This window comes from Myotis lucifugus, unplaced genomic scaffold (genome assembly GCF_000147115.1).
Source record: "Myotis lucifugus unplaced genomic scaffold, Myoluc2.0 scaffold_928, whole genome shotgun sequence".
Classification (NCBI taxonomy): Eukaryota; Metazoa; Chordata; class Mammalia; order Chiroptera; family Vespertilionidae; genus Myotis; species Myotis lucifugus.
In genome coordinates, this window is record NW_005871976.1 from 27,430 (window position 1) to 41,446 (window position 14,017).

Sequence of the window (14,017 nt, forward strand, 5' to 3'; positions counted from 1 at the left end):
GCAGAGACAGCAGTGACTTGGCTGGACCTAAACTCGTTTTCTCTGAAAGAAATGGCAGTTCCCGTGTGGTGATGGAGGTGTTCGCTAACCTGCTGTGGCAGCCGCTGGGCAATAGGCACGCCCATCAGACACCGTGTTGCACACCATCACCTTTCACAAGCTTCCCTGCCAATTATATCTCCATAAAGCTGGGGAAAGCGTGCTCCCCTTAATAGAGTTCGACCACTAAATATTAATTATAATCGTTTCGTCTGTCATGGACGTAAATTAAAGGGTGAGCAAAGACATCAGTACTGATTACACAAACCGTTCCTGGGTGGGGAGTCGCTCCACGTCCCCAGGAAGGAAATAACAACCGTCAGCAATTATATGTAGTGTTCTTCTTGGTAAAGACAATGTACGTGGGCCTCGTGCATTTTTTATACCTGATTCCAAAAGAAAGAAAAAAACGTTGTGGCGTTCCCACACCGGGAGTCGAACCCGGGCCGCCTGGGTGAAAACCAGGAATCCTAACCGCTAGACCATGTGGGAGACGACAAGGGCTGGGCCCGGCGTAAGCCAGTTGAATCGAGTGCGTCTGCTTCCGCCTTCCGCCCTGACCCCGCCCCCGGCTGCGCGCCGTCCCGCCCGCGGTGGGCGGGCTCGGTGCCTGGGCCCTGCGGACCTCGGCCCGCGGGGAGTTCGGGGCAAAGGAAGCCGTGAGCGGCCCCGGCCTCTGGTTCGGTCGTCACGGTGACCCTTTTAGACCGGATTTCCCATCCCGCTCTGGCCGAGGCCTTGGGAGGCTACTGCTCTTAAGGTCTTTTGTGGGGAGGCCTGACATTGAAACCAGAGCAAAACACCCAAACAGCCGTGACAGGAGAAGTCCACGCCCTGCACTTCTTTAACACTCATGTCAGGGGGGAAACCGAAACATAAGGGATCAGTCAAACCCGTAAAGAATTCTTGTGAGTTTATCTGAGCCAAACTGTCAACCATTGCCGGGAAGCAGAACCTCCCCGCGCTGGGACAATGCTCGGGAGAAGAGTGGTTCCCACCTATTTTTGTAAATTACCCCCAAAGGAGGGGGACCTGGTTCCCTGAAACCCGCCGGTGATAGATGAGGGGGCGGGAGAAAGCAGAGCAGGGGAACCTCGGGGATTGGGTAAAAAGTGAAATGATGGACACATGCACCTTTTACATACGTGGGTGCAGGGCCGTCAACAGTCAACAACAACCTAACAGTAAGTCACCCTGTTCCGCAGGTTTGTTATCTGGACGCAGAGAGACAACAGGCTCAGCGAGGATCGGAGTTGATCTTGATGTGACTGCCCACCACGAACTGCTTTCTACTGGAAGGTTTTAGTTCCAGGCCACCCTTTGTGGTGACTGAGTTTGCCAGGGCCTCCACGCAGGCCTCCTCTGCGTTTCTGAGGTTAGTATGTGGCCCCCTTTTGTCCACACAACAAACAAATAAAAAACCACAAAAACAAACAAACAAACTGCCTGGGAGACACGCATCCACAGCCTGTAAGAGGGGTTTCTAACGAGGCAGCTTGCAAGGTCAGAGTGAGAACTTGGGAACAGGGCAGCTTCTAGGGGGAAATGTCGGCCTCACTGGCTCCCAGCCGCCTTTGGGCCAAAAAGCAAAAGTGTGGCCAGGTCAGGGGCTGGCAGGTTGGGGGGAGGAAGCTCTTAGAAAACCAGTCGCACTCGGTCCTGCAGGCTCACGTCAGGGTTCCCTAGCCCTGCAGTGACCAAGCAGTTCTATTTTTAGTTCCTTTCTTATTAAACCACATTTATTTTCACAAAGCAATGCAAGAAGAAACAATTTAAAAGGCCAAGCACTTATGTACCTTGAAAGGAAACATCAAACATGGTGATTGTCTTTGCAGCTCAGAATGTGGTTTTGGAACGGACGTCTGTGTTTGAAAAGGGAGCGTATTCTTTCGGGGATGAATGGGACGGTGGTCATTGTGAATTAGGTCCATAAGGACCGCTGAGCCCTCCACTCTCTGCCTGGCCCCGTTCCTTCACGGCCGTTTCCTCTTGAACTAGGTCTTTGTAGTGGCTTTTGCTTTTCCAGAAGCATACGTCCCTTGTTAGGATGACCAAGGGCCTAACATTTCTGTATCTCCTGTATTTGTTCTTGTTACTGTTTTTCACCATTTTTCCTAAAATGGCATTTAGTCCTTTTTTTGATTTTTTAAAGCCTGATTATAAATTTGTCAATACTTTTTTCCAGCTTCAGATTACATTGTAATAGGTCTGATGGAGTTTTCTAGGATATTCTAATCATTTTATTTTATTTTTAAAATGCTGTTTGTTTGATACCAAACCTAGATTAAATACTTGATTGAATTGTAGCTTCAACCTCTTCCAGAAATGTCACCGGGGGTCCTTTCTAAGCATAAATATGGCAGGTGCGACGTGTATTTGAGCTGTTTTCTCCAGGACATATCACAGAAAGTCATAAGAGGACACAGAAGAGGACTTTCTCCCATTGAAATGGCTACCACGAAAGGGGTAAAAACGAATTCAGGGTTAAAAACATCCCGGGAAGGGCTAGGCAGCAGGCTTTCATTACTCAGGAGCTGGCCTGCACTTAGAGACTCCCCCTCCTCCCCGATCCACAGCGGACCCCACTCCCTGTGCCTGCAGAGGGAGCAAGGCCTCCCACCCCGGTTCCCACGGTACCCACGTGGCAGGCACCCCCCCCCAATACTTTTGACAATCTGAGTTCTTGCAGCATCGATTTCTAAGTTCATTCATTTTTTCTTAAATGTTTTTATTGATTTTATATATTTATGTTGTGGGAATATTTTTATCTTAATAAAATAAAGATCCTTCTAGGCACAGGGTGTGCTGGGTGCCTGAGGGGGCCCAGGGGGATGGTAGGTGCCCATCCCTGCAGCAGCGCCCATACTGCTGCGTCTCTGGGTGAGGATGGCTTCTCTCGGTACCGGCTGCCTCTTTATCTATTTTCTTAATATGTTTTTACTGATTTCAGAGAGAGGACCGGCAGAGAGATGTGGATTTGTCGTTCCTACTGCACTACCCGGCCTGGGCCCAGGCAGGTTCCTCAGTTCCTCTTGGGTGAGTCCGCGCCCTGTGCATTAGGGACTCTGATGCGCGTGACCCTTGACCCGGGCGGGCTGCGGCCGCGTGGGCCCTGGGAGAGCCTGTGTCGCGGTCACCAGTGTGGCCTCCGTGCCGGGCAGACTCCCGCCACACGCAGGGATGCAGATGTGGTCCGCGTCTCCTGTTGTAGAAGGAGCCGGAGGGCCATGTCTCGGGCCGAGGGCACTAGGTGAGAGGCACGTGGCAATGTGGGCCCCGGGCGGCTGGGACGCTGTGATTGACAGCCGCGATGGAGAAACCTCTCCTCCTCCTCCTCTCTGTCCCGCACGTCCACTTACCGTCCTCTCCGTGAAGTTGCCGTGGAGCCGTAATGGGCCTGATTGCCTAACTGCCCACTTAGTGTCATCTGCTCGTCTGCGTCCGGCGTCGGCGCGGGAGAAGGGTGCTTGAGGGAGCTCATTGCTCACATCTGAGACTCTCGCTGTTCCTCTGTGTCACACCGTCCAGTGGGCGTTGATGGCCGTCTTCCCCTTCGTGCAGAATTTCGCGTTGTCTGCAAGGAAGGGTAGGTCGTGAGAGAGGTTTTGAGGGGCAGCGTTTCGTACCCCCAGGAGGGAGAGATGTGGATGAGCACGGGGCTGGGCCCACCCAGGCAGGCGCCCCCCCGCCCCATCCCCCGCGTTCTCTGCATCTGCTGTGCGTGGCCACCGCCCAGACCAGGGACACTCTCTATCTTGGACCCAGCCTTGCCCTTGAGGTTGACCTTGTGGCTGCGATCGGTGCATTGATCCCCGTCTGACCGGCCAGGGCCTGGGAGATTCCAGAGAGAAAGGGAGAGAGAGAGAAATCAATGATGAGAGAGTCATTGATCGGCTGCCTCCTGTACACCCCACACTGGGGATCCAGCCCGGAACCCAGGCATGTGCCCTGGCCTCCTGGTCCATAGTGCAGACTGAGTTCTGAACTGACATTATTCCAATGAGGGGGGCGGAGAAGGGGTGCCCACTGCATTTTGGGCTGAAACGCTAGCCTTTGGCAACAGCGGCTTCTGGTGCCTGGTCACCAGTGTCCAGAGGCAAGGCCGAGGGTGCCCCTGGGGAGGTGAATTTTGCTGCTGTGAAACCTGCAGGGGCAGCGCGGCTGCCTCCCAGCTCCCCCCTCCCACATCCCCCCTCCCAGCTCCCCCCTCCCAGCCAGCGCCGTGCATCCGAGGGCCGATCTGCAGCTCCGGGCACGGATCCCAGACGCCAAGGCCCAGAGCCAGCCTCTGGGCTCAGCCAACCCTTCGCAGCATCCAGTTCCCGCCCGGAGTTCCTGACTTCTGCAGACGGCTGGAATTCTTCCCTGCAGCCGAGCTGGATGATGAAGATCGGACTGATTATTATTTTGATTCACAAAGGAGCTCATTAGGGGGTCAGGAAGGTTAAGAACAAACAGAATGAGTGTGAGAGACTGGACTTTGCTTCGGGCCTGTGACCTCTAAAGAGAACACGTGGGCACTGTGGCTCAGATCGCCTCCAAAGCCAGGAGGAGCCCAGAGTAGCAACCACATAGTAGTTCTTCTTCTGACAAAGATGCAGAACACAGCCCTGGCTGGTGTGGCTCAATGGTTGGGTGTTGTCCCATGCACTGAAAGGTTGGGGGTTCAATTCCCTGTCCGGGCACATGCCCAGGTTGCTGGCTCATTCCCTGGTTTTATTCTCACATCAATATTTCTCTCTTTCTCTCCCTCTCCCTTCCTCTCTCTCTTAAAAAAAATAAATCAATAACAAAAGTGCAGAGTAATACTTGGAAAGCCCCTCTTTCCCCCAACCTAACAAGCATCCTAACATGGTGTTATTTTTAACATTTATTATATTTGCTAGGAAAATGCCTAACATTCTTTTAGGAAAAAAAGGACACAAATAAGGCGAAAATGGCGCAGGAACTCTCCCGTGGGTGGGCTCGAAATCAGAAACAAGGCCAGAGTCCCGGAGGTCTGTCACAAGTAAAACCAAGTAAGTGCATTGTGGTCTGTCCATGTATCGGAATATTAGACACAAAAATGAGTGCAGTGCAGCGAGGCTTGATGGCAAGAATGGGTTTCAGGCCCTGCCTGTGTGGCTCAGTGGTTGAGCAACAACCTAGGAACCAGGAGGTCACAGTTCGATTCCCGGTCAGGGCACAGGCCTGGGTTGTGGGCTCGATCCCCAGTGTGGGGCGTGCAGGAGGCAGCCGATCCATGATTCTCTCTCATCATTGATGTTTCTCTCTCTCCCTCTCCCTTCCTCTCTAAAAAATCAATAAAAATGTTTTTTTTTAAAGAATGGATTTCAGTATCCGAGGAAGGAGCCAGGGCACACAGTACCACTTCCATTCTTGCACGTCACCTCCAGTTCCCACAGTGGACAGGATTGGGTGACGTGTACAGGGAAGCCCAGGGGTAAAATGATAAAAAAAAACCCATGAAGTATTTATCGTAAAATCGGGGTGATGGGGGAGGGGGGATCATAATTATGGAGAGCTCACAGAGGACCCCTCGAGTGCTAGCAGTGAGGTGGTTAGGTACCTCACCTGCATCTTCCCTCCCATTTTGGGGGTATATACCTGTACATAGAACAGAGAGTGGGGCTGGCAGGGGGAGGGGGGGCAGGCACGTAGGAACAGTGTTTTGGGCAACAGGAACGGCATATGCCCAGGGCCCACGGCAAGAGAACAGAGGAGTTGAGAGGCAGTCACTCCGCAGCTCGGCCCTGTTACACACTTACATTGCGTGGCACTGTTTTCCTTTAAAAAACTGAATGAAACATTGGTTTTACGCATTCCTTAGTGTCCCTTTATAAATAGATTGGCATCTCAAGTGCCATAAAATAAATATAGCAGCACTGTGCATCTGCAGATCAGAAACATGCATCGCTAACAGCGTGTAATTAGTAAATAGCACGATATTAGCACATGATGCCAGCTCCTATTAGACTTCACAAGAGGTTACGTTCTTCTCGGGGATCACAGTAATGTCTGTCATTTATTCCTTTTAAGGCAATAATTTATCCTTCACTATTTCCCAGGTATCTTTTTATCCAAACACGGCAAAAAAAATACATTCCATAATTCACATCTAAACTGCTAGCATGCACATCTTAATGGTATTCCAACAAGGAGCTAAAAGGAATAAATTATTTCTGAATATGCTGATTGAATAAATTTTGTGTAAACATCGTTTCAAGTCCAAAGGAAGAAATTTAAGAGTAATTTTTGGAAATTATTGAAATTATATTGCAGATGTATTAATTCATTTCTTTAGAGAAAAGAAGTTGTTAAACAGTTGATTGTTATGACTGACAGAAGCAGCTATAGGATTTCTTGTGTCATACTACTGATTTCATTCCATTTTAAACATATGCTGGTGGCAAACATCTTTTTTTAAAAAAAATGTTTTTATTGCTTTCAGAGAGAAAGGGAGAGGGAGAGAAATAGAAACATCAATGATGAGAGAGAATCATTGATTGGCTGCCTCCTGCACGCCCCCAACCCGGGCATGTGCCCTGCCTGGGAATGAAACTGTGACCTCCTGGTTCGTAGGTCAACACTCAACCACTGAGTTACCCCGGCTGGGCAAAAAAGGCACAAAAATAAACTTCTGAAAAGTGAGAAAGGAGTCCCAGATCTACAGAATGCACACAGTCTCCATCTACACAGATGCGGAGTGTGAATTCCCACCAGCTCAGTCGTGAACGCTCATGAAATCCCTTCCCATGGGAACAGAGAAATCGCCTGCTCCACCCCCGAAAGGCAGGTCTTTTCCCGAGCCTCCTCGGGCCTCATGCCCTTTAAGGAAGATTCATTTATTTCACTTTACAAATGGGGCTTTTGGCCGGCCCTCGAGGCACCAAAGAGCAGGAGTTGATGGTGAGAGAACAGGCCGATCCTAGGACAGCCTCATGGCTTAACCACACACACGTCTCAAGTATGAATTGGAATCGACCACTATGTTCCCTGTTTCATGAAGGAGGTTGGTGGCGTCAAAGCCATCACTCCGTCCAGGCTCTAAACCCCCAGGCATTCTGCACGCCCTGGTTAGCCCCCGGCACTTACTGTTACCCGCTTGTGTGGCTCGGTTGGTTGGGCCTCATCCCATACGCCCAAGAGGTTGCTTCTCGCGGTGCCGACAGGTTCTGGCGGTCATTCTGCTCGCGTTTTTATTGATCGTAGAGAGAGAGACGTGGATTCGTCGTTCCTACTGAGCTACCGGCCAGGGCCCAGGCAGGTTCCTCCGTTCCTCTTGGGTGAGTCCGCACCCTGTGCATCCGGGACTCGGAAGCATGTGGTCTGATCAGTGATTCTCTCTCATCATTGATGTTTCTCCCTCTCCCTGTCTCTCTCTCTAAAATCAATGAAAATATATATTTATATTTTTAAAAGTACGTCCATTCTTAGCTGCTGGTGTTGCACTCAGAGGATGAAGAAAAGGCAGTTCTGCTGAGGAAATCCATAGTAACTAGACCAGAGGGTGGAAACTGCTTACTGCACATAGATAAATACCGTGACATTATTTCTCCTACATGAAGAATTATGGATAATATACTTGTTATTTACATTGAAGATTTTTAGAAAGATTAATGGAGAGAAATGTTAGCAAATGTTAAGGGCTTGTTAAGGTTCTCCTAGAATGAGTTGTTAACACTTTCTGGAGAGGGAAGCTGGTAACGAATGTGTGAAGCTATTTTTAGGGACCCTCTGGGAGCTGAGTGAGATCTCACCTTACAGAGTCACTTCTCAAGTGGAACTTGGCCTGGAGGTGGGACGGCCGTGAATTCATTGCATCAGATCCGGGAACGTCCCAAAGCGTTAGTGACGGGCATTTGGTCTCAACCAGGGGTCCTCAAACTTTTTACACAGGGGGCCAGTTCACTGTCCCTCAGACCGGTGGAGGGCCGGACTATAGTTTAAAAAAAAACAACTATGAACAAATTCCTATGCACACTGCACATATCTTATTTTGAAGTAAAAAAACAAAACGGGAACAAATACAATATTTGTATTTGCATGTGGCCCGCGGGCCGTAGTTTGAGGACCCCTGGTCTGGGGGTCTGGAGATCGAGGGGTGTTTCTGAGACTGTAAACAAGCCTTCATCCGCCGTCATGGAGAAGAGCCCATGATGCACAGGTGGTCTCAGCAAGGGCACCGCCATCTTATCTTGGTGTGTGTGTGTGTGTGTGTGTGTGTGTGTGTGTATGTGTGTATATATATAGTTCAATATAGTTCATAGTATTACAGATACCTCCCAATTCCCCCCCCCCCGCGTCCCCCCGCCTCCCAGCCTCCACCCACCCACCCATTAGGGTCGGTCTTCACTACCCTCCTGCCGTGTCCATGGGCTGTGCATAGCACCGCTCTCTTTTAAGATCAGAAATCCTTCCTGATAAACAAGATGCATGAGTGTCCACACTATTCAGTGAATCCAGGAAAGGATGACCCTTGACCTCAGCTCCCCAGACCATTCTGTGAAACGAGGTCAGGAAGCCAGTCAGAGAAAGACAAGGGCCATATGATTTCACTCTAATGACCTAAATGAACTAACAAGCAAAATAGGTAGAGAGCGGGCTGTCAGCTGTCCAGGGGCAGGGGCTGGGCGGGGAGGTGGAGGGATTGAGCAAAAAAGGGGAAAAAATAGAGGAAAAACGCATGGGCGGGGACAACAGTGTGGTGCTCGCCTGGGGAGGGGGTGGAGTAGGGTGTATGGGGGTAATTGGTGATGGAGAGAGACTTGGCTTGGAGCGGTGAGCGCACAGGACAACAGACAGAGGACGTGTTATAGAACTGTACACCCGGCACCTATGTAATTTTTTTTAACTTATTTTAATATATTTTTACTGATTTCAGAGAGGAAGGGAGAGGGAGAGAGAGAGAAACATCAGTGATGAGAGGGAATCGTTGATCAGCTGCCTCCTGCACACCTGTTCACGTGGAGGAAGCCTCAAAGGCCATGAACTCGGTCTAAACAAGCTGCCAAAGAACATGGCGTCCATGAGAGAGAAAAACAAAAGGACGAAAGGACAGCGGACGGAGTGAGGAAGAACTCACTAAGGAATTGTTAAATAATAATAATGTGAAGGGAGATGAAAGAACAGCAAATAAAGTTTCAGACATAATAGAGAACTGAAGTGCATAAATATGTCACAGTATGTATCTACAGACTGTCTGCGAGGCCCCTAGAACCATAAGAAATGCAAAACATCCACTGTGAATAACGCATTCTCGAATGGCCCCCCTTAAACATCAAACTGCCCCCCCCGGGGGGCGTGTGCCCCACGCTGGGAACCCCTGCTCTAAACCGTGCCCTGTGTGATGACAGACAGTCCGCTGGTCGGGGCTGCCTGCGTTCCCAGCGACTGAAACATGAGGCCCTCGTCAGGATGACCGCCAGGCAGCTCAGAGTCCACATAGAGCAGGGTTTTCTGCAGCATCGGGGGGTGGGGGGGCTCCCCTTATTCAGTCAGGCAGGCGTCTGTAGAGCGTCGACCCCTTCCCAGGCGTGGAACTGGGCCCCGCAGGCGGGAAGGTGAATCCTGCCCGGGCGCCTGCCCACGCAGCTCACACAGCAGTCGGGAGGCCAGGCGTGTCATGGACGGTGCACGTGGGCCTCAGTCCGTACACACGGATGGGAGCACAGGGCGGTCAGTAGCCCGCCAGGAGGGTCTGTGAGGTCCGGCTGGCTAGATCCCCAGCAGGGGGCGTGCAGGAGGAAGCTGATTGATGATTCTCATCCTTCATGTTTCTCTCTCCCTCTCCCTCCCTCTCTCTTCCTTTCTGAAATCAATAAAAAAAATATTTTAAAAAAGAAGGGAAGCGGGTGAGAGCTGCCCCTTGCCTCCAGGCACGTGGTGGCTGAGGGTTTCCATAGATGGGGGCATGCGCTCTGGGCTCGAGAGGAGGGACGAGGCTGGGTCATCCCAAGGAGAGAAGGTCCGGTCTGGTGGGAACGAGGAGGCATTGAGGGAGCCCGGGAGGAACCGGAGCTGTCACCGTGCTGCTGCCAGCTCCCTCGGCTGCCGCATGGACGGCGGGCGGGTCTGCGGGGCGTGTTGGAGTACTGGCGTCTCAGAGACCAGTTCTGAAGGCTACTGCAACAGTCCTAGCACCGGCTCCCGAGGCCCAGACACGGGGATCAGGATGGGGGGGGAGACACTTCATTAGGCACTTGATCCCCCACAAACACAGAACAAAAAAGACACAATAGGGTGTTTTTTCTTTCTTTTTTCTTTGAAAAGTTAGAAGCAGCTGAAATAAGAGTGGGGAATAAAGTCTGACACTCTAATTCCCACTGTAGAGACTCCGGCTTGGGAACACGGTGGGGGGGTGGCGGGCAGAGGCAGGAGACAGAGAGAACACAGCTTTTCGAGATGCAATCTCACTTATCCGGGCACCAGGCTGCCTGGGACGGGGAGCCGGACCCAGATGGTCCCACGTCTCCCTTCGGAACGTAGACTCCCCGAATGCGGACCAGCCATCCCGCCCGCCTCGCTGTGTGTCAATTTGCATCCACCTCAGTTGTTGGGGTCTTTAATTCTGGGAGGAACACAAACATATGGCACCAATTCCAGAGACACCACACAGCCGACGAGAGTATAAATTAGAAAGTAAATGTTTCCTTCCCCAGCCCTGCCTTCCGCGGCTCTCGCCGGCTCCCGGCTAATCGCGCCTGCCTGCTTTTCCAAAGACGTAATGACTATAAAACATTCACGCACACGGGCCTGTTAAGGCGGCGTCCCTGGACGTCTTTGCCGAGACGTATGGAAATGAACTGGTTCTCAGACGCAGTTACTGCCTCGAAGACAGCGTCCCCTGCATTTGTAATGGGTTTCCCAAAATGGTTCTCCCCCAAAGACGGCACACTTTCCTCTCCCACCCACACGCTGGTTTATATATGTATCTGTGTATTTGTGTGTGTGTGTGTGTGTGTGTGTGTGTGTGTGCCGTTTTGTTAGGTATGTAGTAGTGGTACTTCATGGCGATTTAATTTGCATCTCCCTGAGGATTAACGGTGGTGCACATTTGTGCATGTATTTAACACGCCGTCTATTATCTATCATCTATCTATCATCTATCTATCTATCTATCTATCATCTATCTATTATCTATCTATCATCTATTATCTATCATCTATCTATCATCTATCTATCTATTATCTATCTATATCTATCTATCATCTATCTATCTATCTATCATCTATCTATCTATTATCTATCTATATCTATCTATCTATCTATCTATCTATCTATCTATCTATCTATCTATCTATCTATCTTTTTGGTGAGGTGGCTGTCAGCTCCTTTGCTCATTTGTTATGGGCTGTTGGCTTGCTTACAGGGTCCTGGCAGTTCTGTGATGCCGTCTACGTACACGTGTTTGTTCTGTGTGTTTTGTGAATAATGGCTCCCAGTTGGAGGCTTGTCTTTTCATTCTCTTAACCGTGTGTGGTGTAGAGCAGACCTTTTAAAATGTTGACGTTCGATAAATTATTAATTGGTTTTTAATGGTTTGCGTTTTTTGATATTGTAGCTAAGAAACCTCCGCCTAACCCCAAATCAGACCCACGTTCCGTAATTTTCGTAGAAGATGCAAAGCAGCGGGGTGTGGGCGGAGGGTGTTGAGTGTGTCTGTCTGTCTGTTTTGTTTTGTTTTTGCATATTGATGTACAGTTGTTCCAGGGCCATTTTTTGAGAATCTAACTTTGTAATCCTCTGTCAAAAGGTGTTGGCCATCTCTTCAGACATGGATGGATTTCTGGACTTTCTGACTATATTTCTTTGTTCTCTGTGTTTACCATTTCACCAACGCCACCCTGTCCTGATTAATGTAGCTTTTTGGTTTTAAAATCAAATAGTGAGAGTTGCTTGAGCGTCACCTGTTTGATTCCAGTCAGGCCACATGCCTGGGCCCGGGCTCAATCCCCAGTCGGGGGCGTGCAGGCTGATTGACGTTTCTCTCCCTCTTCCTCCCTCTCCCTCTCTCTGTAAAATCAATTTTAAAAATCATATTAAAAAACATTCAAAATCATTTTGGATATTCTAGTTCCTTTTACTTTCCATATAAATTTAATATTGGTATATTATACTCTTGGATATTGGTATAAATCGCATTACTGACTAGGGGGTGTTGGGCAAGTCACTTTCTCTGAACTTCAATGTCTTCGCCTTTAATGCATTTGCAAAAAATACGTTCCCTGATAACTTGCGTGTGGATTGCGAAGCTGATTTCTTTGTGAGGAAGAGTCTGCCGTGTACAGGGGAGTCGAAGTAATTATACAATAACGATACGCATCAGCATATATTCCAAGTCAAGTGTTGGCACTTTTTTTTTTCCCTGTGAAAGGCTGGTATTAAGTATTTCAGGCTCTGGGAGTTACACACGCAGCCTTATCTCAGCTGCCCAGCACTGCCCATCGCGTCAGACCCGCCACAGACTGTATGCAGATGAATGCGCGTGGCTGTGCTCCAATAAAACTTTATTTATGGACCTTGAAATTGGAACGTCGTCTCATCTTCACACGCCAGAAAACATTCTTCTTTTCATTTTTTTCCAGCCATCGGAAAGGGTGAAATCCATTCTTCGATTATGAATAGGAACTGGCACATGGGCTGTGGTTGGCTGAATCCTCGCTCCAAGCAGATTTAACAATTGTTCGTGTCTTTCTTGCTTTTTCTTATAGAGAGAGTGGAGGGGAGGGGGAGAGACCCAGAGAGAGAAACATCAATGCGAGAGAGACACATCGATTGGTTGCCTCCTACACGCACCCCGACCAGGGCCGGGGATGGAGCCTGCAGCCGAGGTCCGTGCCCCTGACCAGGACTAGAGCCGCGACCTCCTGGTTCATAGGTCTGTGCCAACCACTGAGCCGCAGCAGCTGGGCTCTCTCTCTTTTTTAATCCTCACCCGAGGATATTTTTTTCCATTGGTTTTTAGAGAGAGTGGAAGAGAGAAGGGGGGACGGAGAGAGAGAGACATCGATACCGGGAATTGAAACCTGAGACCCTTCAGTTCGAAGGCCGGGGATCTGACCACTGAGCACACCGTTCAGGGCGAGAGGAATATCTTTGACGCTTACTCATTCCGTTCTGTGAGCTTCTGCCATGCCGGGGTGCATGGGGGGGCCCCCACCAGTGTACACAGAGGCACCAGGAGGGGGTCCCACCCCTTGGAGCTCGGTGGAGGCAGGCGGGGAAGCTGACCTCACGAAGCTCGACGGGGACCCGGCCCCCCTTTTCTTAAACGCATGGTCTAGGGAGCAGGGTGGTGACTCACCGTTTCTATTCTCCAGGTTGGACCACGCGCGCTGTCAGATGGGATTAACATCACCTCCACTGCCGCGCGGCGGGCGATGACTCAGAGGCCGAGGTGCGGCATCGTGGGCTGCTGGATGCCTCTCGCGGGGAGGCTGAGCACGGAGCCCCGCCCCCACCCCCAGTCAGGCTCCCGTGGCAGCCCCTCTGTGCAGGGCAGCGCTGACTGACGTCGAGGTCTTGGCCAGCTGCCGATGACCAGTCACTCGTACCTGCTCCTCAGTGAGTCCCCCGGAACTCTCCCCGCCCCTTAGCTCCAGGCTGATCGCAGGTCTAGCCTGGATGCACAGCGGATGGGAAAGGTGGGACCCAGACTCCACGTGCTGTCTGGGTAGTTCTGGTCCAGTGACCCGGCCTCTGTGGGCCTCAGTGTCCTGGCCTGTAAAATGGGGACAGTTCTCTGTAACCGGGTCTGAAGGCTGTGACAGAGAAAACGGGGAGCCAGTCCCCTCCCCCCCTGCCCCTCACCCCACCCCCCGCAGTGCATCCCACTGACCCGCATGTTCGAACTCATCTCCACTGGTGTCCTTTTGGTCTTTTTTTTCCCTTAGGTGGATGCAGGACGGTTAAGAGTCAACAGTTAACACGGTAACAGTAACAGCGAGGGAATTTGTGGTCTCTGCCCTGGTGCATT

The 14,017-nt window shown here is 50.6% G+C and overlaps 1 long non-coding RNA gene and 1 other non-coding gene across 2 annotated transcripts; one reads left to right on the plus strand and one right to left on the minus strand.

Moving 5' to 3' along the window:
• Nucleotides 1–459: 459 nt before the first annotated feature.
• TRNAE-UUC lies at nt 460–531 on the minus strand. Its single transcript has one exon. It is a non-coding gene; the product is annotated as a tRNA-Glu (tRNA).
• Nucleotides 532–679: 148 nt separating this feature from the next.
• On the plus strand, nt 680–13,439 carry LOC106695184. The gene is made up of 5 exons (XR_002827209.1): nt 680–1,414; nt 2,363–2,505; nt 2,990–3,075; nt 4,949–5,057; nt 13,362–13,439. It is a non-coding gene; the product is annotated as an uncharacterized LOC106695184 (long non-coding RNA).
• The last annotated feature ends 578 nt before the right edge of the window (nt 13,440–14,017 follow it).